Source organism: Perognathus longimembris, chromosome 16 (genome assembly GCF_023159225.1).
Source record: "Perognathus longimembris pacificus isolate PPM17 chromosome 16, ASM2315922v1, whole genome shotgun sequence".
Taxonomy (NCBI): Eukaryota; Metazoa; Chordata; class Mammalia; order Rodentia; family Heteromyidae; genus Perognathus; species Perognathus longimembris.
This window is the reverse complement of record NC_063176.1, coordinates 47,447,023-47,473,426: the sequence shown is the minus strand read 5'-3', so window position 1 is coordinate 47,473,426 and position 26,404 is coordinate 47,447,023. Positions and strand designations below refer to the sequence as shown.

General features: G+C 38.4%; 1 protein-coding gene and 1 long non-coding RNA gene across 2 annotated transcripts in view; one reads left to right on the top strand and one right to left on the bottom strand.

Moving 5' to 3' along the window:
- The window catches only part of LOC125364721 (cytosolic beta-glucosidase), a 100,646-nt gene that overhangs the window by 64,658 nt on the left and 9,584 nt on the right, over positions 1 to 26,404 (top strand). The gene's annotated exons all lie outside the window — the stretch shown is intronic.
- On the bottom strand, positions 368 to 19,858 carry LOC125364723. Its single transcript, XR_007213562.1, has 3 exons — positions 14,899 to 19,858; positions 13,371 to 13,375; positions 368 to 403 (listed from the first exon to the last, which is right to left on the bottom strand). It is a non-coding gene; the product is annotated as an uncharacterized LOC125364723 (long non-coding RNA).

The window sequence follows — 26,404 nt, the reverse complement described above, 5'->3', positions numbered from 1 at the left end:
TCCACTTAGTACAGCATGAAAATAGTTCAGCAGATCTTAGGGAGAAGGGCAATAAATCTAGAGGATTGCAAATACTGGAATGCAAATTTGCATCATGTGACTGGGGAGAAGCCATTAAGATGGGGCACCCATGTTGCTCCTTTTCTATTTTCAGTTTTTCGTACAGCAAAGATTTGGAGTACTGCTTTCTTTCTTTTTTTTTTTTTTTTTTGGCCAGTCCTGGGCCTTGGACTCAGGGCCTGAGCACTGTCCCTGGCTTCTTCCCGCTCAAGGCTAGCACTCTGCCACTTGAGCCACAGCGCCGCTTCTGGCCGTTTTTCTGTATATGTGGTGCTGGGGAATCGAACCTAGGGCCTCGTGTATCCGAGGCAGGCACTCTTGCCACTAGGCTATATCCCCAGCCCTGGAGTACTGCTTTCTTAATCATGGCTGCATTTTGGAATCACCTTAGGAGATTTAAAAAGTACTGACACTGGAGTTCCATTTTCAGGGTTGTTAATTTGTATGTCTAAGGTACTGCCAGGGTATCAGGAGGCTTATAATTTCTCAGAGGATTCTCATGTGCAGATAATGCTGAGATTCACTGATCTTAGTGCTTTGATCTCTCATATTGAAGGGAAATCTAAAACCTTTCATGCTGTTATTTGTGAAAGATTGTTTTCATGGAGCGTGGTCTCATTGTGGATCTGAATGTTGAAAAAGACAGTTTTAGAGACACTGTAACCTGGTAGCTGGGCCATTGTGACTGATAATAATCTTTCTGCAAACTATTTCGAGGAGTTTTTTTTTTCTTTAAATTATTGTCATGCTTCCAGATCATTCTGTTTTGCACTGTCGGAGCATGCATTTCTGTTGCACTTACACTGAAAGAACAATATGGCTCCAAGATTCTTTTCTCATCTCTCTCACAGAAAGTTAAAAATTTTAAAATAAGAACCAAAAGAAGTGAAGAATAGTTTTAGAAAATTCAGTAATATACCTGTGAAAGCATATTGTCTTTCTTCCTTTTCTTTTTCTTCCTCTAATGAAGGCATTGCTCTGTTTTGCTTAGCCATTAGTGCTGAGGAAGGGAAGCAGAAAGAATGCTTCTCTTTGTTTCCTTATGGGTAATCAAGTACTTACATGGATGCCTCTAAGAATATGTTTGTCCTTGAGGTACACACAGATGAGTCCTGTCTTTTTATTAGCACCAGTGAGCCAACATTCTCAGGTTGTTCATAAACTCAGCAAATGTTAATCTGATATCTATCATAGTAAAATCTTCCTGAATTATTTATTACCTCCAGGAGATAGTCTAAGGTTTACCTATGAAGTATTAGATTTTCTGAATCTTAACCTGACATATTACTAATTAGTAAATTAAAGTGAAAATTGAGAGTATTAAAATGGGAACAAAAACATACTCATGTTTTAGAATTTATCCCTTCATGTCTAAAATTTTGCAGTCTTTTAATATTTGGACTGATTTCCAACCATATCTTTCCCAATTTAATTTTTGGCTATGCTCAATTTTCTGTTTGCTCTCATCCTAATGATTTTAGGCTCAGCAATTTGAGTTCTATCTTTGAGTTCTTTCCTGATCATGTGAAAATTTTCTTTGGTATCATAAGTACAATAGATTCTCACATATTCATACACAAAAATACAGAAAATTTCTAAACATGTATCCTCTTCTTCCATTTGGAGTAAAGTATTGCTGTAACTTTTAAGAGTGGTTCTTTTCTTAGGAGAATCATTGAATTCTTCAAGACTGATTAGTTTCCTGTTCCTCTGTGGAGAAGCCAATCTCAGGGTTTCCTGCTGGAGTTACAGAGATTTCTTCCAGTACTGTCCGTATCCATGTGGGTGGTCTTTATTTCTTCTCCTCCTGCTTAGTCCTCTTCCTTTATTGAGTACCACTTGCCCTCTCTAAACCAGAATCCTTACATACTTTTTGCAAAGGGACCAAATCTTTATGGTTTCCAGGGTGAATGTAGATATTTCCTGGCTGTTTAATTTGAATTGTTCTGTAGAAACATGGCAATTGGAGAGAATTAGTTGCTTATGTTCATAATAACTTACATACAATCATGATAGATCTTTGGAGAATGTTTTTTGACCCAGGTTCTGTTTATTTCCTGAGCATATAGTTTTAGAGAAGAAAGTTTTGATCAAAGAGTATGTGCTGTTAAAAACATTGTTTCTAGGAATTGGTTTTATTTTTTAACTCTTGTTAAGATATATGCCTTGCATTTTCATCAATTCTGAGTCTTTCCTTTAAAAATATATGTATTCTCTCTCTCTCTCTCACACATACACACACACGTATAATTTTTGAGTTTTTGGTTTAATGACAGAGAAGACTAAATAGTTGCTACTTGCGTTTCTTCCATGAAGTCAAAGGATTGTTTTTTGTGTGCTTTGACCATTTTATTGTGCCTTTGTTTTCTCCACCTGTTTTAAGGAAATCAATGGCTACTATTATAGGCAATATCCAGAGGTTTGCTGAGGAGCCGGTGGTGAGTCTGATAACTATGTCTTCGTTTTCATTTATATGTTGAATATTAAATCCATTTGTGATGATGTTGCATATAATTTTACATACTTTTTAATGCTTAATATAAGATTTTAAAAATGTTTTGGTGTAAATGATAGTATAGCAAAAGGGTGGGATAAGGGAGAACAACTCTTTCTATCTGCCCTCTGGATTGTGATGAGCAATAAAAAACCTGGAGCTTAGAGCTCGTCTTCCTATTCATGATAATCAAATACTTTGGGATCTTCCTTCAACTCAGCACCAGTAGGTCAAGTGGTATGTTCCCTATCTGTCCATGAACCTCCTTGTGAACCTCCACTGTAAATTTGCTGATGGTGAAGAGAGGTTATAACTGCATCAGAACAAAAGTTGTTTTAATAATTCCTCAAGTGTATACCAGATTTTAATTCAGTGCCACAGCCACAACTGAAGTAAAAGACAAAGCTACATTCTCTGTACTGCCTTCTACCGACTGTGTGTGATTTAGATACTCTCTCAGTGCAAATGTGATCCTATGATGGTGCTCCAGGATTTGGAATGAGAAGGCCTAACAACATTAAAATTTCTGTTAATAGGCAAGATACATTTTAATTGCCACTGACCTTTTTAGTCAGGAATCAAGATAGTTCAAGATAAAACATACACAACACTTCTTCATTTTAAGGAAAAACATCACGCTTTTTGGAGCCTCAATTTCATTTTCCTTGCTTATTTTATGATGATACCTTTGTTTCCTTGATAGGCCTTTTCCTTTCCCTCATTTACCTTTCTGCATTCACTGCTATTCTTTTACTTATAATGTTCTTTCTACTTCAACATGGAAAAACTACAAGGCTGGAGGCTCAATTTAGCCTGGCTTGGAAAAGCTTTTGTATAAATAAGAGAACTGTGTTGTAAGCTATTCAGTCTTAAGAAATAAAAATGATTCTCACGTTAGTGAAAAGAAGCGTCACCATGTTTTAAAATTATAGGCTTTTAGAGCTGGAAGGAGCCATGGAGATCATCGAGTCCATCCTTCCTGTTTTATGGATTAAAAGTGATCATGTAATCATTCCATCACAGGTAAACTGCTCTGCACTCACGGGCCTGCTTTACATCTGCCTACTGTGTTTCCACAGGTTAAATTTAGCCAGAGTTAGTCTAAAGCGGAGTGAAGAGCACAAGTTTGAGGACAGACAGTTAGATGATTCACCAGAATTTTGTCTTTCCACTTGTAGATCACAGACAGGTCAGTTTATCCTGCCAAAATTCATTTTTCTTGCCTGTAAAATAGGAGGATGTGTATCTACCAAAAGTCATTTAGAGGACTGAGTTGTGTCACGTTTTTGGAGATTTTTAATTTGATGATGGTAGAAAGGAAGTATCTAGTGTTGGGAACGGCTTGTGCCATTGTCTTTTTACTTGTCTATTTCCCTTCTAGGCTATAAACTCTGAACTGTCATAATGTCTCCTTGTCAGTAAGACAACCCTTTGTCTTATTCCATGGCCAGTTGAACCTCCTAGTTACTCAAGAAATTATTTTTGCCCTTTACCTTGCTTTTGTTTCCTCTTGTTTGTCTGCAACCATAGGACCAAGCCAGCCCCATCATTTGCTATGTTCATGTTCTCCTGCTTCTAAGAAAACAGGAGTTCTATCAAGAAATATGGTGCTCAGAACCCTTCAGTTTGGCTGTTCATGACACATAGAGTAATGGCTCTGAGTCATCAATTGCTGAGAATAGTTCTGTGGAGTCCCTTCTAATTCAAACCCATCTTTTATTATTTTCCCTTGCTCCTTCTCTTCCAACAACACTTTCCCTCCTGTGTTGTTGAATACTTCAGGCATATGATTGCCTTGAGTGAGGATGATTATCCTTTTAGAAAGCAATGACTATTGAGCCAACTACATGTACTATTTACATAATGAGTTAACTTGTGTAAACCATCATATTTTCAGTGAGTAATTTAGACCGTATCTCTCTGCTTTTATACAAGATTAGTGGTGACTTGAAACAAACATAACATACACCTAAATAGATGAGTATGAAAAGTAAAAAATGAAAGATTTTTAAAAAGGAATTTAAGTTATACTGGGAAATCAAGCAATTATTCCAAATAAAGATGTCAGAACACCTCTGCTGAGAATTCAGGGTTTCCACCCTGACTAACCCCTTCTCTTGAGTTCCCTTGTCACTAGCCAACATGTTCTTTGCTCCTATTTTATTGTGGAGATTTCTCTACTATACCACATTGTTTGGTTCATCTTCATCTTTCTAGGATTTTAGTTAATTGTTCTATTATCCTAGACAGGTAACTTCCTATGGAAATAACTGCATGTGACTTGGGTCTGTTGGGTCTGTTGTGGTTGGAGAGAAGAGTATGAATAAACCAAACCACTGATCTAGCGTGATTCCTGAGACTGAACATTATCTTTTTACTGCTAAGTCACATCAGCCATATAGAAAAAGAAGATACTCTGAGTGCTATAATTCTCTTCATCACATACAAGAATACATACCATTTTAAGGGTCAATTATAATATCATCTCTTGATCTTAGATTCTAGATTCTGGGTTTTTTTTTGCCATATATAGTTAACAAGACATTAGAGACACTTTATTGTCACCTATGTCATGGAGATGTACCATAGATCTTCTGTCCTGTCTGTTGTCACTGTTAGTTTTGGCCAATGAAGAAGTCATAAGCAAGAAGGCATTCATTGCATGCTTCAACATATAAAGATCTCTTTTGTACTCCTAATTAAAGTTAGAAGCTGATCCTTTGCAAAGAAACGGACTTTGATGACCTGTATGCTTTCGAGATTTTGAAGAACATGGGCTAAAGGAATGGTCCCTAGACATCTAGACACCACGTCCACCACCCCCAGCCTCGGACAGCTGGACAATGCCTATTGGATGGGGTTATTATGGCCAGCCACCGTTCTGTTTCTTCAGAAACTAAAAGTGTGTAAAGTAGAATAGATTCAAACCTAGCAACTTTAAAGACTGATATATAAACTAAAATAAACTCCAGTTTACTAATTTATGATTAGAAATACAACTTTCAAGAATATAGGGTAGTGATGGCCTTTGGGTGACATATCCTCTTTCTCAAAGAAATCTGCCAGTAGAGCAGAAGTGAAGCTGAAAATGTGGCCAGATGGTCCTGGCTTTCACAAGATCATTCATACAGAATGGCTGTTCCTGCTTGAGGCACAAAATATTGTACCAGTTGTCCAAGGCAGCTAGTCCCTGGATGTGTTGGATACACATCAACAAATTGCCCAACTTATCTTTCTGCCTGAGCTTTACCTTTCTCTTGCTGTGACCTGGAGGAGCAACCCCATCTTCATTTTGTTGCTGACCAGCCCTAATTCAAGAGGATTCTCCAGACAAGAGGATTCTTCAGTTGTCTCCTCCCACCTGCGTTCACTTTGGAGCTGCTTTCCTAACTCACTGAGTTCTGGCATTCCTTTTATGCCTCCTGTATTCTGTTCATTCTGCTCAGTTCCCTCCACTGTGTATCTTGGCAGTAACAGAAGGAGTTCCCTCTAGAATCTGCATTCCTGTGGCATGGCATGATATATCTCCAGGCCTAAATGCTGGGGGAGGGTGCAAGGAAATTAGTAGGAAGGGGGTGAAGGGAAGCCTAGGGGGAGTGACTCCTCCCAAAGCCAAATAATTTGTCTTTACTTTGTCCTTGCTGGGCTGAGCCCTGGAGGGGGGATATTTGCAATTTAGTAACACTCACAGCAGCCTGAGAATCTTCTTTTTGCAGACCTTGAGCATTTACGCCCCTTAGGGAATACTGAATTCTCTAGAGTAAAATGAATTATCTATTTGGCTAATTAGCTAGGACATAAAAATATTCTCAGGAGGATCATCCCATCTGAGGGTTGTTCTAATGTATGCTTGTTTTTGCAGTCTTTCTTGGCTCATTTTGTAGCCTGCCCATCCTGAGCTTTCTCACAAAGAAGGAAAAATTGTCAAGTAGGCAAAACTTCTTTCCCTTTCCTGCACTTCCCTGCCTTTCTTCCCTTGCTGTGTTCATGATGTAAGAAGACATTCAGTGCTAGAAACCTCCACCACTTCAGGAGTGGAGGTAAAGTGTGCCTACCCCCTAGGAGGCCTCTAGAATGATCTCCCCATATACTAATAGTCATAGTAACAGGTGCTATCCTGGCTGATAATCACTGACTATATTCTGGAAATATTTAAAATTTGACACAGTAATATGTCTTCGCCTTTTCTAGTGGGCACATGTTAACACTTTTAGTATTATCCCATGTCCTTGGAGCACTTCATTCTGTCCCCATGTCAGCCACCTAATATTGGCAAGAAGGGTTCTGCTCCAGGGAAGAGGCCTGCTTAGCTCCAGTCACCCAGAAAATCACATTCCTGAGGCACTGGTTGAAGCACAGAGAGAATGTAACCCACTGATAGATAAAGAGGCACAAAGCCTTTGGCTAGTGCTTCTGCGAGGGTAGTTTTCTCTCTTCTGTGAGAGCCACTAAAGAACAACGTTGGTCTTTCCCAATGGATATAAAAAAAAAAAGAGAAGTATGAAACTCTGGGAGCTCTCACCATCCACAGATCCTGGAGCTTTGGTGGAGCACTGAGGGAAGCCTGAAATGGAAACAGATAATTGCAGAAGTCCTAACAAATAAATGGAAAGAATGCAGATATCTGGTGAGACCATCTGAGCTTCTAGATCGAACTTTTCCTTAAACCTCAGTGTTTGAATTATGTAAGCCAATCAGTTTCTTTCTAGGCATAGGTTTCTGGGGTTCTTAAAGAAGATAGCCTGTAGTAATTTCAAAATGCTTAGCAAAATGTAGAAAGCCACAACACAAAAGAATATACCATTCAATGGTGGAATTATATTATTTTAATGGGCGTTATTGAATCTCATTATATGTCAGCCACATGTAGAGATAGCCCTAGCACAAATAATAAATCCAATGAAGCACGTCTCCAGTATGCCGTATATTGAAGTATTCACTGGATTCTATTAATTTCTGACATTATAAAAGCATAAATCCTATAGCAGCTTTACCTCTGACCCCATCCTAGATTAATGTTGATGTAGTACCCACTGTCAGGCAGTTATCAGTAATACAGAATAGCAAAGATTGTCATAGATTTTGGAGAGAACATTCTGACTCTCATTTACTGTGTTACAGTAATGTATCCTCCCTTAAAAGATGGCGCTCACATTTATGCAGAATGAACTATGTAATGGAATGAAACAGTATAACTAATACTAACAGTATTATCCATGGTAGCCAAGAAATGGAATCAACCTAAGTATCTGCCAATAGAAAACTAATAAATAAAATGTTAATATGTATGTGCACACAAAAATTACATATATATGTATATACATACATGTGTGTATGTATGTATGCATTTTGGGATATGAAACATCCACATTATAGCAAATTGTGACCTGAAGCTCCAGGGTTCCTTAGAGGAATGAAAGATGCTAGGGATGTTTGCTCAGCCCATTGCACACTGTCTCTTTGCAGTGTGTGTGGAAAATTCATTCCATTTAATATTTTCAATATCCCCATTGCATCATCAGCCTGTCTCTACTTCCTATCTCTTATTCTTTAAGTAATTGTGTTTCAAACTTTTATAGCTCAGGAAAGAGACTAGCCCTATACTAGATCATTCCTAGCAGTGGGATGTATGAGTAAGTGACCTGACCTCTTTAAGGCTTTACTTTTTCGATTTCGAATGATGACTTAGAAATAGAATGAAAATGTATGAGTGTAGTGTTTGGGAGAAGGGGAAGATCAACAGTAAGTTATTAATGGGTATTTCTTAGAGGAACGACCAGCACATCTGGGAAGTAAATAAAAGCGATAGGCCACACAAAATATGAGAATGTTTCCTTTCTTTAAAATGGTTAGTTTTATTGTTACATGAATTTTGATCTCAAGAGAACAAAATGAGACTGGGATTAGTGTATGCTGGATAGGATTGCCATTAGACATATGAAGTGTTGATTGCTTAGCATGTAGCCAATACTTGGCACGTGGTAACCAATCAAAACATGTCAGTCTCCTCTCCCTCTTTTCTTTTCTTATTACTCCTCCTTGCTCCTTCTCTCTTCTTTTGACAGTTCCGGGACTACTGTTTCAAACTATTCTTTTTGTTTTGTTTTGTGAGGTAGTGTCTCATGCTTTTGCCTGGGGACAAACTCAGACTGTAATTCTCCCATCTACTGAATATCAGGTAGTTGGAACCAAAGTTGTATTCCAATACACCTGACATATTGGTTGGGATGGACTATCACAATCTTTTTTGGTCTAGCCTGGCTTCAAACTGTGAATCTCCTGATTGATCTACATTTCCGAAGTGGCTGAGATTACAGGCTTGAGCCACAATGGACTCCATCTTACTATTCATTTTTTTCCCCTTCTTAGAAACATTGTTGTGACCCTTGTCATTCCTGTTCTAGAACCAAGTCCTTCTCACATGATGATACCAATCTGCATTTGTCATTTCTGAATAGGGAAGTGAGGAGAGACAAGGGTAGAATAATTGGTTTGTCCTCAGTCTGGGAGAGCACAATGTAGATGGTAGATGGTGAGGAGCCACTGAGAATGTGTGCACCGGAAAGCAAACTGACTGAGATTGTGCTTTGAACTGGACTTTTGGAGAGCCACGTGCATGGTGGTAGAAAGGAAGAAGGTTAGCCAGTTACTTTCAGAGGGGGCCTTAGGTTTCACTTTCTTATTTCCTCCTCAATCACCATGGATTTGGCTGGCTCCACACCAAACATTTAATAAATACTTGTAGATTAGTTATTTTACACTTGTTTAATGCCTTCCTTTGAAGTACTTCCAGTGGAGATTACTTCTACAAATCACATAATGAAAGATAAAATACCCCATATATCTGTCAGTTTTCTCTAAGACTGTTTTCTAAGTATTATATGTGTTTGGTTCATGGACTGGGCGTTCAGTTGCTGGAAAAATAGAAATCACCCCATTAGTCATGCCTCTGCAAATTTCACATTTTATATTCCAAGTTTTGTGGCTGGTGATATTTAAAGCTTTCTTCTTTCTTGTTTTTGGCTGGTTATTGTATCTCTACAACGATTGCTTGTGGACATTTTCTGATCTCAGATCTAAGGAAAATGATGATGTTCCATTTGGAATCACTTTGAGGGAAGCATGCGTGCGCGCGCACACACACACACACACTCAAAAGTGAGAAACACAGCGTAATTAGCACATTGGTGATTTATATTACCAGTGTGAAGTCTCTACTGATGCTAAAGGAAGGATCAAAACAAAAGCATCTTTTGGAGTTTTCCTTCTGTTTTGTCTTAGAATTCACAACCTTATTTCCATGACTAATCTGCAAACCCTAGATGTAGCAGCCTTGTCTCAAAGTTTTTATATTTTACAGTATCAAGTAAAGAAACACAACTGTATATTGATGAATCTCTTAGGACAGATGTCCTTCGTAACGTTTTATGTGTGAGCTTATACCTTGGTTTATACAATGTAAGAGCTCTTAAACATCATAGAGTTTGAACTCAAAGTGACTACTGAAATTTTCAAATTTCAAGCTTTACTAAAAACCAGTTAGGCAACTTTCAAAATGATTTATAGCTTATCACATGCACTGTCTCCATATATTTGCAGAAAATATTTGGACATTTCTTTATTTCATTGGATTCAACATTTAGACATTGAATACCAGATATATCTCTTTCAGTTATAAATAACTTATCAGAAACTGGTTTAAGAAATTTGGGGATCCATTTGCTCAAGTATCTGGAAGGTTCAGGAATAGTTCTTCAAATTGGCAGAGCTCAAATGTCTAAAGGGACCTATTTCTTCAACTCTCAGGCTCTGTGATCAATAGCAGATACAGATTATATCTTGTACGTTAAAGAACAGGGAAGACTGAAACTTTTTCCCACTTCTGTTAACGTTAGGCTTATTGGTGACTAGGCAATGAATCAGGAGTCCATCTTTGCCACAACCCCTGTGCTTTGACTTTACTTTTTTTTTTCTTATTTATTGTCAAGGTGATGTACAGAGCGGTTACAATTTCATACCTTAGGCCTTAGGTACATTTCTTGTACTGTTTGTTACCTCCTCCCTCATTCCCTCTCCCCTTCCCCCTTTCCCTCTCCACCCATGAGTTTTTCAGTTGGTTTACACCAAACTGTTTTGCAAGTGTTGCTTTTGCAGTCATTTGTCTTTTTATCCTTTGTCTCTCCATTATGATAGTCCCTTTCACTTCCCTAGTTCGAATACCAGTATATATAGTATCCAGTGTAATCAGAAGAGATACATTGATAGTGCGGGTACAACCACAGGAAGGGGATACAAGAGGATCATCAACAATAGAAGCTACAGTTTCACATGGCATGTTGAAAGTAATTACAAGAGTGATATAATACTCGTTTCCATAACATGGAGTTCATTTCACTTAGCATCATCTTATGTGTTCATAGGAGCATAGCTATTAGGCTCTTGTGATCCTCTGCTGTGACTAGCCTAAACCTGTGCTAATTATTCCCTATGAGGAATTTTATGCCTCTATCAGAGAACGACATTGCCCCATTCATAAAGAAATGGAAGGACTTGGAAAAAATTATACTAAGTGAAGTGAGCCAGACCCAAAGAAACCTGGACTGGATGGTGATTTTACTTTTGTAAACTAGCAATGGACAAGAAAGATGTGTGCCTGCATCTACCTGAAATCAGGGGAGGGAGCCGGATCCGTCCCCACCACCATGTTCATTGAGTCTGGAAAAGCATTCCTCCAAAAAATTGAAGTGGTTTTTTGGGGAGCAGAATTATGGAAGACAAGCAAAAGCAATACCCAAAGACACCCACAAGAAGATCACTGGTGAATATCTATATACACTGTAATGATAATAGAATGAAAGGAAGGCTTGGTAGAGTCCTACTCTGGCCAGTGTTCTGTATGCACATAGATTAGGAATTCTTTCTATATTTCATCTCCTTCATGAGGATATTTTCTCAGAAAAACAAAGAGATAGGACTATGGAATATACTTAAACAGGGGCAGATTAACACTACCGCAATGGTATTTGTGGATAAAGTTTTCTCTTAATCATATATATGACTTTAAAAATGGACATTTAAATACTGAAAATGATAGTTTTGACTAATTTTAAACATTTAGATCTAAAAACTCCAGAACAAATGAACAAATGAGCTCACTCTCTTCCTTACTCTTCTTTTTTATTTCTGTACACACACACACACACACACACACACACACACACACACACACACGCACACATATGAATTGTCTAGGGAAATTCCCTGTTGAGTTGTTATAAATTAATTCTGAAACAGGAGAGTCTACATTAGCTTATTTAATCAGAGAGTCTCATAATGACATTTTTTTAATGTTGAAAAATTTCACAGGGGTGTTTTCACCATTTAAGCTCTATGCATGGAAACCTTATTTTGGAATTCCTCAGTGAGCTATCATGAGAATTACCCTGTTACCACACACAAATCCCCAGCACTATTAGGTACTAAGCTTTCTGTAAATCTCTGATCCTCCTAGTCTCCTCCCTCTGCGGACTGACTGTCATACATCGGGGTGTGGCAGGTTCCCATAGTCTTGGCTGTTACGGGGCTCATAGAGAATCCCCTCCACACTCAGCTTTTGTACCTCAGCCCACACTGTGATCAGGCTACCCACCCAATGGCCCTCCTTTCAAATGCTCATCACTCACCAAACAGCCCTAAGTCAACACAATGGAAGTTTCTCTACATTCTTTACATTCACTATAATTGTTAGGGTAACAGGATCCTACCATGTACTTGCCATTCAAGCATAGAATGAAGCAAGAAAACTCTGAAACTCTTAAGTTGATGGCACTTGTGTCAAAGAAACTTTTTAAATTAAGTAACTTTAATATATATTGTTGTTATGAAGGTGATGTACAGAGGGGTTACAGTCACATAATTCAGTCAATGAGTACTTTTTGAGTAGTATTACCCCTCCCCTTGCTCTCTCCAAGATTTTTTCTCCTGTCCCCATCCACAAGTTGTATACTTCATTTTCAACAGTGTCTACTATCACTGCTGTAGTTGTTCACACTTTGTACTGCCATAAATGTGTCCCTTCCTTACTGTCCCCCAAACAGATGAACTTCCAAACAAGATAAAAGCTATAGAAAACAAAACAGTAACAAAGAAAAACAAAACTCTTCATTTAGATAAATATTATTATTATTATTACTATTATTATTAATCTTTTGTCAGTTCTGAGGCTTGGACTCAGGGCCTGAGCACTGTCCCTGGCTTCTGTTTGCTCAAGGCTAGTACTCTACCTCTTGAGCCACAACACCACTTCTGGCCTTTTCTGTTTATGTGGTGCTGAGGAATCAAACCTAGGGCTTCATGCATGCTAGGCAAGCATTCTACTGCGAAGCTATATTCCCAGCCATAAATATTACTTTACTTGATCATATGCACATAGCTATTGAGCCTTTGTGATTCTCTCCTAACAATATCCTCTTTTGCTGTCACTGTGTGAATGTCTAGAGACCATATAGTTTACCATGTCCCAGTGCATTTTTTGTCATTTACCATCCAGTATGTTTATTTGTAAATCTTCAGGCACATTTTACCACTTGAGCCATGACTCCTTACTTATTTTTTTTTCTGCTGGTTATTTTGAAGATTAATTCTTGTGGACTCTTCTGCTTGGGCAAGCTTCAAACCATAGTTCTCTTGGAGTTACAAATATAATGGAACTTTTAAAGGCTTCTCTCTCTCTCTGTCTCTCTTTCTGTCCAATTTTCCCTTCAGAATTGTAACTGTTTGTCATTCATTCCCTACACATGGAATATTACATGTTTACCCTTCCTATTTAATGCAGTAAATATTAATTTCTGTTTATGATTTATATGTCAAGTTTAGAGATGATTTCTGTAGATTCAAATAATAGGATCCACTTATTGGATTTTCTGCCATGCTTTTTGTAAGGTGTCCTGTAGCTTAAGGCAACACTGAAAGATGAGTATTACTTTTCAGGAATAGAAATGAAAGAATAAAGAGATATAATAACTTTCTGAAGGTTATACATTTGACAGATTTGGGAGTTAAAACCATGTCTGATTACGATTTTCACTAAACTTACTAGAGCATTTCTTAAAACGCAAGAAAAAGGACAGAGTTCTTGCCTGTAAGAAGCTAAGAGAATTTTTCAGAAAATACTTAGCCAAACACAGACCTGACTGTCATACTGTCATTACAGAAACAAATAATTTTCAGAGGAAATGAAAGGCTGAGTGATTGCGGTTAAGTTACAAAGGGAAATTTCTCAAAGAAATGTCACATGGGTCTGTGTATCCTACCTTTGGCTTTCTAGAGACAGACTGAGAAAGGGATTCAGCACATGGGATGGGAAAGCTGGCTGTATGGATACACACAAGAATGGGCTGTTACTTTGCTGTTATAACTGCACCAAGTATAACATGCTGTAATGTACATGATGGGTAGGTGGGGCAGTTCTTCCAACAGGAAGATCTTGGAGTGGTACAGCTACGTATCTACCTTGTGTGGGAAGAGAAGTAGCTAGAAATAAGGATAAAGAAACCATGGTCTGTGATAAAGGACTAATTTTTCTGGCACCTGGGAGAAAAACTCCTGGCTTGTAGCATCAGACACCTCAGCATTCTCCTTAAAATACTCTGTGCACTTTTGTACTCAAATTCCCTTTCTTAGTTGGGTCAGTATACGACTTTAGCATTCCAATCTGCAAATAATTGCATTGGTAGATCAAGGCTGGCTTGCTGATAATTTTTTATCCTGTTGCCTTAATTCTGATTCTTTATTTTGGTGGCCTTATTGATTAGCATTTGGAATCAGGTTCCGGATGTTCGGGTGCATGTGCTGAGAACTCCCTTAACTCATTACCCAACAGTTGCACACTCTTCACTGTGCCCCACCCCATGCTACTCTATGTGTATGAGTGTGTGTGTGTGTGTGTGTGTGTGTGTGTGTGTGTGTGTGTGGTGTTTAAAGTTCTCTTTGGAACTGGTAACGCAAACTGTGTCCGAGTTTAGTTAGCATTTCTGGGTAAACTGTTGTGGTATAAGTGGGTCCTTCAAAATATTCAGGTATTTATAATCTGTTTCCTTTTGAATCTGTTTCTTGTAACATTTTCCTTTACTTCAAGGAATCCACTTCTGCAAGAATACAAATGACCTCTAATTATCCAATGAAATAAAATAGTAATGCGTGCGTCCTTGCCTTACTTTACCTATTAATAGCAATTGACACACTTTTCTCAAAATATGTTGTTCCTTTGGCCTCTGAGCCATGTACCTAGATTCCTTCTCTTACTGCCTTACTGGTAATCTCATTTTCTGTGTAAAACTTTCCACATCTTCCTTTTCTCTAATCGCAAAATATATGAGGACTCATTCACTAGAAATATTCTATATTTACGATCTCTCCATGGATGAGCTCACCCAGTCTTGGCATTAGATAACTTTTATCTGATAGTTATGATTTATGCACTGCCATTGTTGATTCTCCTTTGATCTCCAGATTTGTATATGCTCCTGCCTATCAAACTTTTCTGCTTGGCTGTTTAAAAAGTATCTTTAAGTTTTACCGTGGTCTTAGGAAATGTGAAGAATTGTCTCACAATCTACTCTGGCTCAGTAAGTGATAATTTTAGTTACTCAAGGTAAAGACTGTGAAATCATCATAGACCTTTCACTTGCTATCACACTTAACAACTTCCTCCAACTATGCCCTGAAACTCTGGTAGCACCTAAGTCCATTTCACCAACCTATCTTTTATATGGCCTATAACAATGCTTTCCTAAGTAGTCTACCAGCTACAGTTGCTTTCTTGTCATATAATTTTCTTATCAGCCAAATAATTATTTATCTTCTCAAATACACTACTAACTTGCCATTTCATTGAGAGTAAGATTGAAAGTCTTTGTTGTGGCTTATAAGACTCTTACCTGATCTTGTCCCCAGTTCCTTCCTCCACTGCCCTTGATCTATTCATCAAACTTACTCTGGCTTTCCTCTTGCTTCTCACTGAAAATCCTTGGCAATCACTGGTTCCTCAGCTTGGAATGCTTTTACTATATAGTCTTTTATGATGTTCTTTCTATAACTCTCATGTCAACTGGCTTGATCAGTGAACCTTTGCTTGAACATTAAACTATATGAACTAGCTTCTTCTGACAATCTCTACTGTCACTGGATTTCATTTTCATTATATCATCTTTCACCACCTTATCCACAAATATCTGTGCTTGCTTATTGACAGTCCTCTTCTAGAACTTCCTACTTGTTTCATTGCTGTACCCCTGTGGCCAGGCAGTTTCTGACACTTGGAAGTCCTAGAAAACAATTGAATGAATGAATGCAAGGAATCTGTGGTAAAATTAAGACAAAACAAAGAAAATCACTTCCAAGTTTCAGTTTACTGTTTTTACCTGAATGCAAATTTAAAATTCCCAGAAGGGAAGCCGACTCCTCACTTAATTTTGACACAATAGTTTTGACTGTTTCTGTTTTTGGAAGAATAACCAGGGAGCTTCAGGAATGCTGAGAAACCTTGTGGGCTTTTGGCAGCACACATTCATTTCTTCTTTGCCAGCGGGGCTGTTTTTGCATTCCACAGATTTAGTCCCACACTTGCTACAAGACCAGACTAGGTAACCTATAAGTTTTCTTTGTGTTCTAAAATGTCTAACTCCATGCCTTTTTCTTTCTCATCCCTTCCATTCTTGTCTGCACTTTAGCACAGACATTATTCCCTTATCCTCATCTGTATTGTTCACCTGCTCATAACTTGCAGATGAGGCTATTGTGGTACATGATTTGGAAGACTGATCTTGACGATGTCTCTCAAATGTGAGTTAATGGTGGCTGTGGAGGCTGCTAATTTAGGAATATGATTCAGGGAGCGTAGATGATGCACTTATTGTTCAGACTAAGGCTCTATTGGAGGCTATCAGTTTTCATCTGTAGAGGTCTGTGGAGCTAGGGCTTCCAAGCCCATTAAAAATGGCTCCTTTCCTGTTAGTCAAGGAGATTTGCTGAGGTGATTTTGCAGTTAGTCTCCGGAAGTGTTGATAGAAAACAAGAAGACTAGGCTTTTCCTATAAATCTTTCTCACCATAATTCCCAGACTCTTATTCTTGCATTCTTGGTATAGGATTTTAGTCTCACTTTTGCCTAAAATCAATACACATATTATATATGTTTATTCTTGTTTTCCCTCTTTTAATTAATGTAGGGTTGGTGAAAAGGGTTTTATAGCTCAGTTGACAGAATGTTTGGGTTGAGTCCATTCCCAGCAAAGCAAAACAAAGAAAAAAATTTCTTACTTGGAGGAAGAAAGTTTATTTAAAACTGAAATGAGCCTGTCTTGAACATGATAAATGCCATACTTTTCAAAGTTTTGTTACCGAATTGATTTCTTTCCATATGTTTGTGGTGGTTTAATTTGATTGGCACAGCAAAATATTGCTCTTTGTTTTGGGAGAAGTTGTTTTTAATGTGCAGGACTATGGGTGTAAATTTTATTTGTGTTAATAATGTTGAATAAACTACATTTAGCTATTGGGTTTATTTCTGGCTACTCGGCTACTACATAATTTGATTGTCCAGTTTTCAGACATGGGTTTAAATCTTTACGCAGCTGGGAATTAGCTAGTCACATTGTATTTGCTTCTGTTTCTGGAACCAGGAAAATGACTAAATGAAAGAAAAGAAGTTATTTCAAGGTTTCCTTGTATTTTTGAAGTGAGAAGTTATTTCTATAGAAACTTGATAATGAGGAGTAATTTACCTTCGTTTCTAAATCTATTGGAATGGTAGGTCTGGAGGTATAAATTTCTGAATTTTTCAATCAACATCTGCATCTGCTTCACAAGAGATATAAAAGGATTTGTACAACAAATCATCCTGTTTGCATAGAAGAAAAATAATAATTTGCTTTGATTACACTTTAAGTTTATTATTTTCAACATTGACTTGACTTTGGCAACTATAATCCTCAATCAGTGACCACTAAATATGCAGCCATTACGTGCTTATAAAGTTAATATTTTTGAGTAATGCTAAATGTACAATGTTCTTATGCATTAAAATGTTTACGTTTTTTGAACAACAGAATTACTTCATCAGTTGTCCCTAGATTTCGTGACAATTACAGTTAACTCAGAATTTCTCTGGGTATATAGAACTTCTTAGTATACTGCCCAACTCTGGAAGGTTTAGAACCCAGAAGGCTTCAGAATTCACATTCTTTATCTTTACTGTGAATCACTCAGCACAAATTATCTGTGGCTCGTGAATACTACATATTCTTGGCTTGGCTTGTTGCTTTACTATTTTGTCCCGTTAGTTTCTGTTGAGTTTTACCAAATTCACATGTTTGAACCTAAGAACCAATGTGATGATATTAAAAAGTGAAGCTTTTAAGGGTTGATTAGATCTCAAGGTAATAGGATGAGTGATGTTAGAGAATCAGCTAGGCTCTGCTTTGTCCTATTTTTCTGTGATGTGAGGATACAGCAAGAAGATCCTTACCAGGTACCAGATGCCATCACTCTCTTCTTGGACTTCCCCAACCTCTAGAACTGCAAGATTCAAGATCAAAGAATTGTCTGTTTAGTTCACTAAGAGTGAGTGGCTTGTACCTGTGATCCTAGCCACTTGGAAATTAGAAATTGAGAGGCCAGTCCAGACAAAAAGTGGGCAAGATACCCATAGCTGGGTAAACTAATAGCTGAGCACAGGAGGTTGAGATTAGGAGTATCAAAATTTCAGGTTCTAGGTAGGAAGAGTCATATAATCCTGATGAAAAGTTGGGCATTGTGTTATGTGGCAGTTATGCCAACTTCATAGGAAGCCTAAATAGCAGTTTGTAGTTCAGGCTGGTCAGGGTAAAAAGCAAGAGCATATTCTCCAAATAACCAGAGAACAAAAGAGGTGGAAGAGTGGCTCAAGTGACAGAGAGGCCTAGCAAGTGCAAAGACCTGAACTTAAGACTCAGTACTTCCAAATAAAGGAGAAGAACTAAGTATTTATAGGTACTAAAACTAACCAATATTCAATCAAGTTGATTTTCATCAGGAATAGCAGAGATTTATTCCAGCATATTTGTTAACAAATATCTATTGAGCATTTTGATGAGATTGTGGGACATGAAGATACGTGGAACCAGCTTTCAAGATAGTAAAATCAAATAGATGAGATAATTGTAATCAGTAACTACCTGATACTTAAGTAGATGCAAAGTTGCTTAGCTAGACTGCAACAGAAACTAATGTGAAAGTATGACTTAATGCAGTCGAACAATGGTGTAGTAGGTTCCATAGAGTCCCTGAATTTATTTATTTAGACTTGAATAATCAAACCCAAGTAAATAATTTCAGTTCCCCCCACAAATATTTTAATATTATATAACTAGAATTTAGGTGGTTTGCTGTACATAAATAAGCCAAGGAAGGATACAATCTAGGTGGGTATGGGCATGATATTACCTCCTCTTCTACTTCCAGTGCCATGAATTCCCTTTTTATAGACGAGGAACAGGATAGAATAGCTTGCTGAAGTCTGCAAAGCCTGCAAATACCCACCCTGCATTTTGCATTAGGCAGCCAAGCACTAGGACAGGTGCTCTCCATCACTACCTGCCCAGTCTGGTCTTGTGATGTTCCAGAAAGGAAAATCTAGCCATGGAGAGCTAGCTTCTTGATGCAAGTTTACTCTCACAGAGCTCCAATTAGGGCACCGAATGAGCTCATTTACTAAATGAGCTCTGAGTAATTGGTTGCTGGGGTTGGGGTGAATAGTGTCCTCCAGAGGGCTGTTTCCACAGCTTGACGCACTGGGCAGTCAAGCCTGCCATTGCTCATCTCTCTCTAGGATCACACAGACCAGCTCACTAATACTGCTGGAAGATGTCCATGATTTAGAAACTCAGACAGGGTGAACAGTCCTAGTTCTCTAAGAAAGCTGCAGTAGGAGTCCATCTAGGAAACTCTGGATGTACTGGTGCGTTCACATTGAAGTTGGGGTCAGGTGGTGCAAAATGCTTTTTACTTTTCACAAGGGTTGCTTTTCTTTTGTGAAAGGGCCCTGAAAGCAGCCTGGCCTCCAATAGGGAGTACACCGGCCTGTCAAGTCCTGACAGCTTAGTACTGTCTGGTTCTACTTGCCACGATCCTAGGTCCTCTCCATATGGAATCTGCACCTTGTCCTTTATTTCAGACACAGTTTATGTATATCACCTTTCTGTGCCCTCTTTCTTCCAGCTATCTTGTAGAGCACCTACCATGTGGCATTGTGCTAAATGGGTTGGTTAAAACAGCGATCATTTATCATATTAGCAATTATCCTTATACTACTATTATGATTTGCATTAGATCATGTAGTGGACAGAAAATGCAACAAGGAAAGGACTGAGGTTGTGGTTCAATTGGGAGCTTGAACAAGTCATTTTCTCTCTTACCTCATTGTTCTTATTTCAGATGAGAAAAATACCAACTTCATAGTATTGTGTAAAGAAAAAGCAAAATAATAAATATTTTTCATTTTCTTTGCACATCTCTAAATCCTTACGTTCAGTATCATTATTAATTTTTTCCTTGGTATTCCCATTGAATTATCTTTCCTATTAATCTGATTGACCTAGCTCTAAAATTGGGTGTCAGCCCTCTTAAACTCCTCTGAACAACTTGTTCCATAAGATTTGATAATATCTTTAGTATCTGGATCTTTCTTCCTATCTCATATAAGGCTCAGCACTTAATGTAAGGCCTAGAAGCCTCCTAATTGGCCTTGAGACTTGCAGTCTACAGTCTGCTGGTGGCAAGGTGGTTTTCAATACAAACTCAATCTTCTCAATATCTTGCTTAAAACTACCTGGTAATTTCTCAGTGTTTTCACCATAAAATTCCAATTTCTTAGTATGGCAAGTGAGACCATCCATGACCTGACTTTTACTTACTTCCCTAGCTAGGGTCATTCTTAACCCTTTTGCCTTTATCAATGCCTATGTCACAGTAAGTTAGATGTGGTTCCCAGTATGTGTCTGTGGTGACAAATTTTATGTGTCAGACTGACTAGGCTGTGAGGTACCCTGATATTGAGTTAAACATTCTGTAAGTGTCTGTGAGGGTGTTTCTGAATAAGATTAACATTTGATTTATAGGCTGAGTCTAGTTTTCTCAGTTACAGGTAGGCTACATCCAATCAGTTGAAGGCATAAATAGAATCTTTTAAAAGATAGAGAATGAGGGAATTTGCTCTCTCTGCTTGTTTCTGAACAGTGACAACCATTTTTTTCCTGACTTCAGACTTGGACGAGAATGGTATCATTTGCTGCCCTGAATCGGCAAGTTACTGATCTTACATCTTCATAGTTGCTATCATCACATGATCCAATTTCTTAAAAAGTGTCCTTTCTCCCTCCTTTCCTTCCTTCTTACCTTTGTCTGTAGGTAAGTAAATAGGTACACAGATAGATGATAGACAGACAAGTAGGTAGATCATCAGTGGGTAAGTGGGTGTCTGGATGTAAGGAAAAATAGCTGTAGATAGACAGACGGATGGATAGCTGGATAGATTGGTTCTATTTCTTTGTGAACCCTTAACCTAATTAAGACAACAATGCCCTGTCTTTCTTTTTATTTCTGTGTTTTCTGGCTTCCTGTCCTTCAAAGTTATTCTAGGGTCATCTTTTCTCTGCTATAACTCTTTCCCCAACATCCTCTTTGTTAGCTAACTCTCACCTTTGTGCCACAGCTCATACCACTTTGTCTAATCATGGTATTATAGCTGTTATGCTTCATAGCTGTTCTTCCATGGAAGAAGCCTTGTGGATTGGGAGCATATCCTCCCCTTTGCTGTGTTTTCAGTAGTCTAGAAGGAAAATCTGGAAAGCCGTATTTTTCTGCCTTCAGACTTGGACTAGAGAAACAGTGTCTGTTGACTTGATGAGAGATAGATATCATATTTAATGAAACTAAAACAAAGTAATTGTTCTTCAAGAATTATCTCCAACTTGTCAGTCCACTCTACTTCTCAGCAAGAGACCACACTACAGATTTTTCATCCAGTGCATGGCCTTGGGCAAATAACATAGCCTGTCTATGCTTCCATTTTCTCATCTTATAAAATAGGATCAGTGATAGTATCTACTTTAGAAGACTGTTAGATAGAAGAAATGAAATGTCATATGAAATCTCTCAAACAGTACTTGGCAGTCTGCAAATGTGAATTTATACCATTTTTAAAAATCCAAAATGAAAGTAATTCACCTATTCTTCATTCAAGTCAATTGCGCTTGGAGAAGACCCATGTAAAGTGAGGGGCATAGAAGATGGGTCTGTGGGACTCTTTGATCTTAACGAAGTAGCTCCTAATAGTAGATTTATTATAACCTGAATAAAGTCAGTATTTATGTGTTCATACAATGGAGTTCATGGTTTCAGTCATAGATTGAATGAGTCAGAAGACTGAAACTCTGCTTGTCGGATTCTCCTTTTGCCTGCACGTTCTCTAGTCTTTCTGCAAATGCATCTAAGAGACATTGTTGTATTTTTAATGCACAAACCAGAGAAGGAGAGCTAATACACGAAAGACAGCCAGGCCAAATAAAGAGACATTTCTTGGCCATAGCAATGTCAGTTGCACGCCTTGTGCAAGGCACCTGTGCAGATTCCTGTGTCACTCCCATCTGTTGTGGCCACCTGCAGGGCTGTGGTCAAGAGACTTCCAATGCCAAAATAAAGTAGAGAGAATAATGGCTAGTCTATGTCCTCAGCAGGGCTGTGAACCCTCACAAGGATTAATGAGGAAAAAGGGAAGATGGTGTCTGGGAAAGAGCATAGACTTTGGAGGCAGATGGCTGGTTCCTGTTTTCTGAACCACCTGGAGCACATTTGCTTTCTCTGAACTTCTCTGTCTGTGTTTACATAATGGGCACAGCAGCATCAATCTTTAAGGGATATTGTGAACAATATGGCTTTTAGCAATAAACAATAGCTGTTCTTTTGTGTGTGTGTGTGTGGGGGGGGAGATATAAGGTGCCATCGTTGGTAACTCTTTGCTGTTCTCTTTAAGGCTGAACAAGACTGAAAAGATAATTCCCTAGCAACATTTCTTTTTGAGATCGGGGAGATAAAAATAGTTCAGAGGCACTGTTAATTGGGTTAATAGATGTTTCTCTCTCCCTCTAACCTTCCCTTTTTTGTTTTTCTCTCCATGCTTTTCCTTCCTCCCTTCCTATTTCTCAATGCCCTTGCCAAATAATAAACCTTCATCAAAGAAACTCATCTTTTTTATATCAGAGATTGTGCTTCTAGGAAGCAGTAGCTACTATTTCCTTCATGTGTCTCCTAGTCTAACAGGTTTCATAGTTAAAATGTTCACTTCCTATACACAATTGGTCTTACATTTGCTTTGGAGGCCAAGAATGGTATAATCATTCTTTGATTAAAAACTGTTTTGATGTTGAACTGTGGACTTAAGGGGAAAAAGAATCTGAGCAGGCAAGATTCATTCATCTACTACTTTCCTGCATAAAAACGAGGGCAAGTCAGGTCATAGAAATGACATTCCTAAAATCCCAAGAGGTACCGCTCTGTAATGTGTTGAGTAGAGGGGTCCCAAATTTCACAGAAAGTATATGGGGACAAGCCTAGAGACAGATATTCTAATGCTACTGGATCTGTGATTGTCATACAGCCAAGCCAGCAATCTCATCATATGAATCATCTCAGACAAACATGCCTTGCTCATATGCAAGCTAATTAGAGACAGAGAAGGAACAATGATTTGGAGCCTCAAGGTATGTCACAGTGCTCTGAGTATTTGGAGAGGCTAGTGTAGATGACACATGAATCAAGTTCCCACCATATGTCACAGAGCTACCCTTGCAGGTCAGATGGCGAATTTTTATTTAAGCTTCTGGTGAGATGTCTTTTCCTCTGAAATATTATTCCTGGCCTTCCTGGGATGATTAAAGCTTTGTTGATCCGATGTCATTTATGGCTTATGTCTCCCTGAATTCACAAGCCAGTCTTTTTGGCACCATCTCCCCAAAGAGACAATCAACTCCCAAAGGCCAATGCTATGTGGCTATGTGTGTTCATCTCTCTATCACCGCATCCAGCCTGGTGTCTGGCACACAATAGCTACATGGTGGATAGTCATTATGTGAATGGGTCATACTGTGCTTCTCAAATATTTGCACCAGATGTGGAGTCCCTGGACTGACTTACGAAGAAAATCTATTCTTATCTTGTTGATGAGTGATGGTCAGTCTCAATTCATGTCAAATATTGTCCTATCTTTGCAGGACTGCATGATTGAATTGCATCTTTTTGGGTTTTCTTTGGACAGACTGGTGAGTTTTGTATGCAATAATATTGGATCCCCAAAGTTTAGGAGAATAAATATATCATGGCCTTCATTCTGGGGTCTATAAGGAGTTTTATTTCCTGGATAAGTATTGATTGTAGCCCAAAACATATTGCAAAGCCATGTAATTAAAAGGAATGAGACCAGGCATCAGTGGGCAGTGGACGTCTAAGTATAAGGGAAGACAAATTCTTCAGGTGCCTGTGATTTTATAATTGTACTTGCTTGGGAAGCTTATTAAAGCCTTACAGGTGCAATGTTTCATCACAGAGTAGTGAACCTTTGAAAGATATGCATAATAAACAGAGTTTGAAATATGTTTTTATTCCAGGCCATATGGTCCTGTCTGGAGTGCTCCTGAATCTTTGGGTCAGTTCATCGTTGAAAGATGGGCTTGTAAGGACCCACATCTTGGAGCAGCTGTCAGAGGCCTATCAGATCAAATCTGCTGTGCATGATTACTTATTTTCTGTGGCTCTCGGAAACAAGCCCTGCCTCACTTCCTAGCTGAGCAAAGTGTCTTCTCAGAACAGCTTGTGGCCATAGCACCAAGAAGTGTCCTTTCTTGTCCTTAATAGGCAGACTAGTGAGACTTGTGTGTTAGGCAAGGACAGGCAGTTTGGGTGAAGTGTGCCCACCTGGGCTTTGAACATGGTGCCAGCAATATGAAACTTACCCAGTAGCATTTTAAGGACATGACATTGTTCTTGGTCTTAGCAATCAGCTGTTCACTTTTCTATGTCTGCCAACTCCAGTAACCATAACGGCTCCTCGACACAGGTACTTGGAGCATTCTTTTGGTGGTAGCATGGTGACAATATTGCTACACATACTCCCCCTTTGTTCCTAACATTAGGCTTCTTAAGGGGGCATTCGATATGACTTGACCAGCATTTGTTCAATGAAGATAGGAATCCTGGTAGCTGGGAAGAGACTGGTACTAAAATCTAGTGGTTGCAGAAAAGAATCTGGAATCTTACATCTAACACGGCAGTGAGATGATGCTATTGCAAGATTTAGTTCCAAACATTTTCTTGCTTGTGTGGACAAGTCAGAAACAGAGTTGAATTTTGCCATCTTGGATAAAAAAAATCTTAAAAAATTTTCCTTCTCTCTAACTTAAAATGATTCAACATTATCAATGTGCTCCACATCATAATTAGGTCTATTTGTCTAGCAAAATTCCTGGTCTGACAGTGCCCTTCCCATAGTGGCTTTGACTCTAGACATGTCATAATCTTTCTGGTGTCAATTTGAAATTTTACTTTAGTTATACAGACAGAAAAAAATCATAAAAAATTGATTCATGCAGCCTTAAGTTCCATTTCCAAATTGTCCATTTCTGGTTGTGTGATTTTTTTTTTGGTAAAATTACATCCACAAAAAGTATGTTCTCTGATATGGACTTTTCTGCTCCCCACCCCTTTCGTTCTTGGCTATCTATAAATGTTGGAATGTAAAGCTGACACCAATGGTGTTTTTTTTTTTCTTCTTATTTTTCAATTTCTACTCAAACGCCAACTCTATGTGAGAATTACATTTACATCGCCATCTCAGAATCTACCTGGAGGTCCTTATCTGTTTATCCAGTGACCATGTGTTCACCTCTCATTTGTTCATTATCTTTCCTGCCAAAAGTTGTCTGTGTTGACTGTTTCCTAGCTTGTCACCATTATCAATTAAATGGTGCTAACCTCGCCTTATTAGCTCCTTCTCTGCTTATAGTCCAATGAATTGTTAAATCCTGTTGACTTTGTTGGAGTGTTTTGAGTCAATCTGGTTCTCCCCATCTTTATGTCCCCATAGAATACCCTCTGTCGCCTCCTCATGACTCATTGCTGTCACTACTGCATGCTCTTCCCAGTTCTATTCTTGTAAAATTCAAATATATTCTCCATAGAAGTCACAGTCATATTTAAGAACACAAATTAGCTATTGCTCCACTCCTTAAATCTTGCAAAGACATTTTCATTGATGCTGTAGTAAAAATCAGGACTCTTAAGAACTTAGACCTTAGTAGCTCCCTGTGATTTTTCCCTCCCCATTCTTCATTATCCTCCTGAAATGTCCTCTCCAAGGTCCTTTTCTGTGCCATGAACCTTTCTACTATTTGAGTTCTCCTATGTTGCCAGTTTTCCTGGCCTGCTCATATCTATCTTCCTCTAGTTCAGGGACATCTGCCATGTTTTCTGGATACCCAGCACTTGTTGAATTGGCTTGTTCACATTGAGGAATGCCTAGACTTAGGAGTCTTGTCTCACCATGGTAGAGGTCTCTTATGCTTCAGCAGTTACATTATCCGTGTGAGAATTGAGTTCAAAGGTAAATAGCCTGAAAAAGGCAGTGTCTGTTATACTTATAAACATGGTAGCAGAGACCCCCAGATTTTGACAGTTGTTTCTGGTACAGAAGACGCTAATACACTGGTGGCTTCTGGAATTTCAAGAAAGATGGATTTTAGCCTTTCATTCCCATTGAGCCATA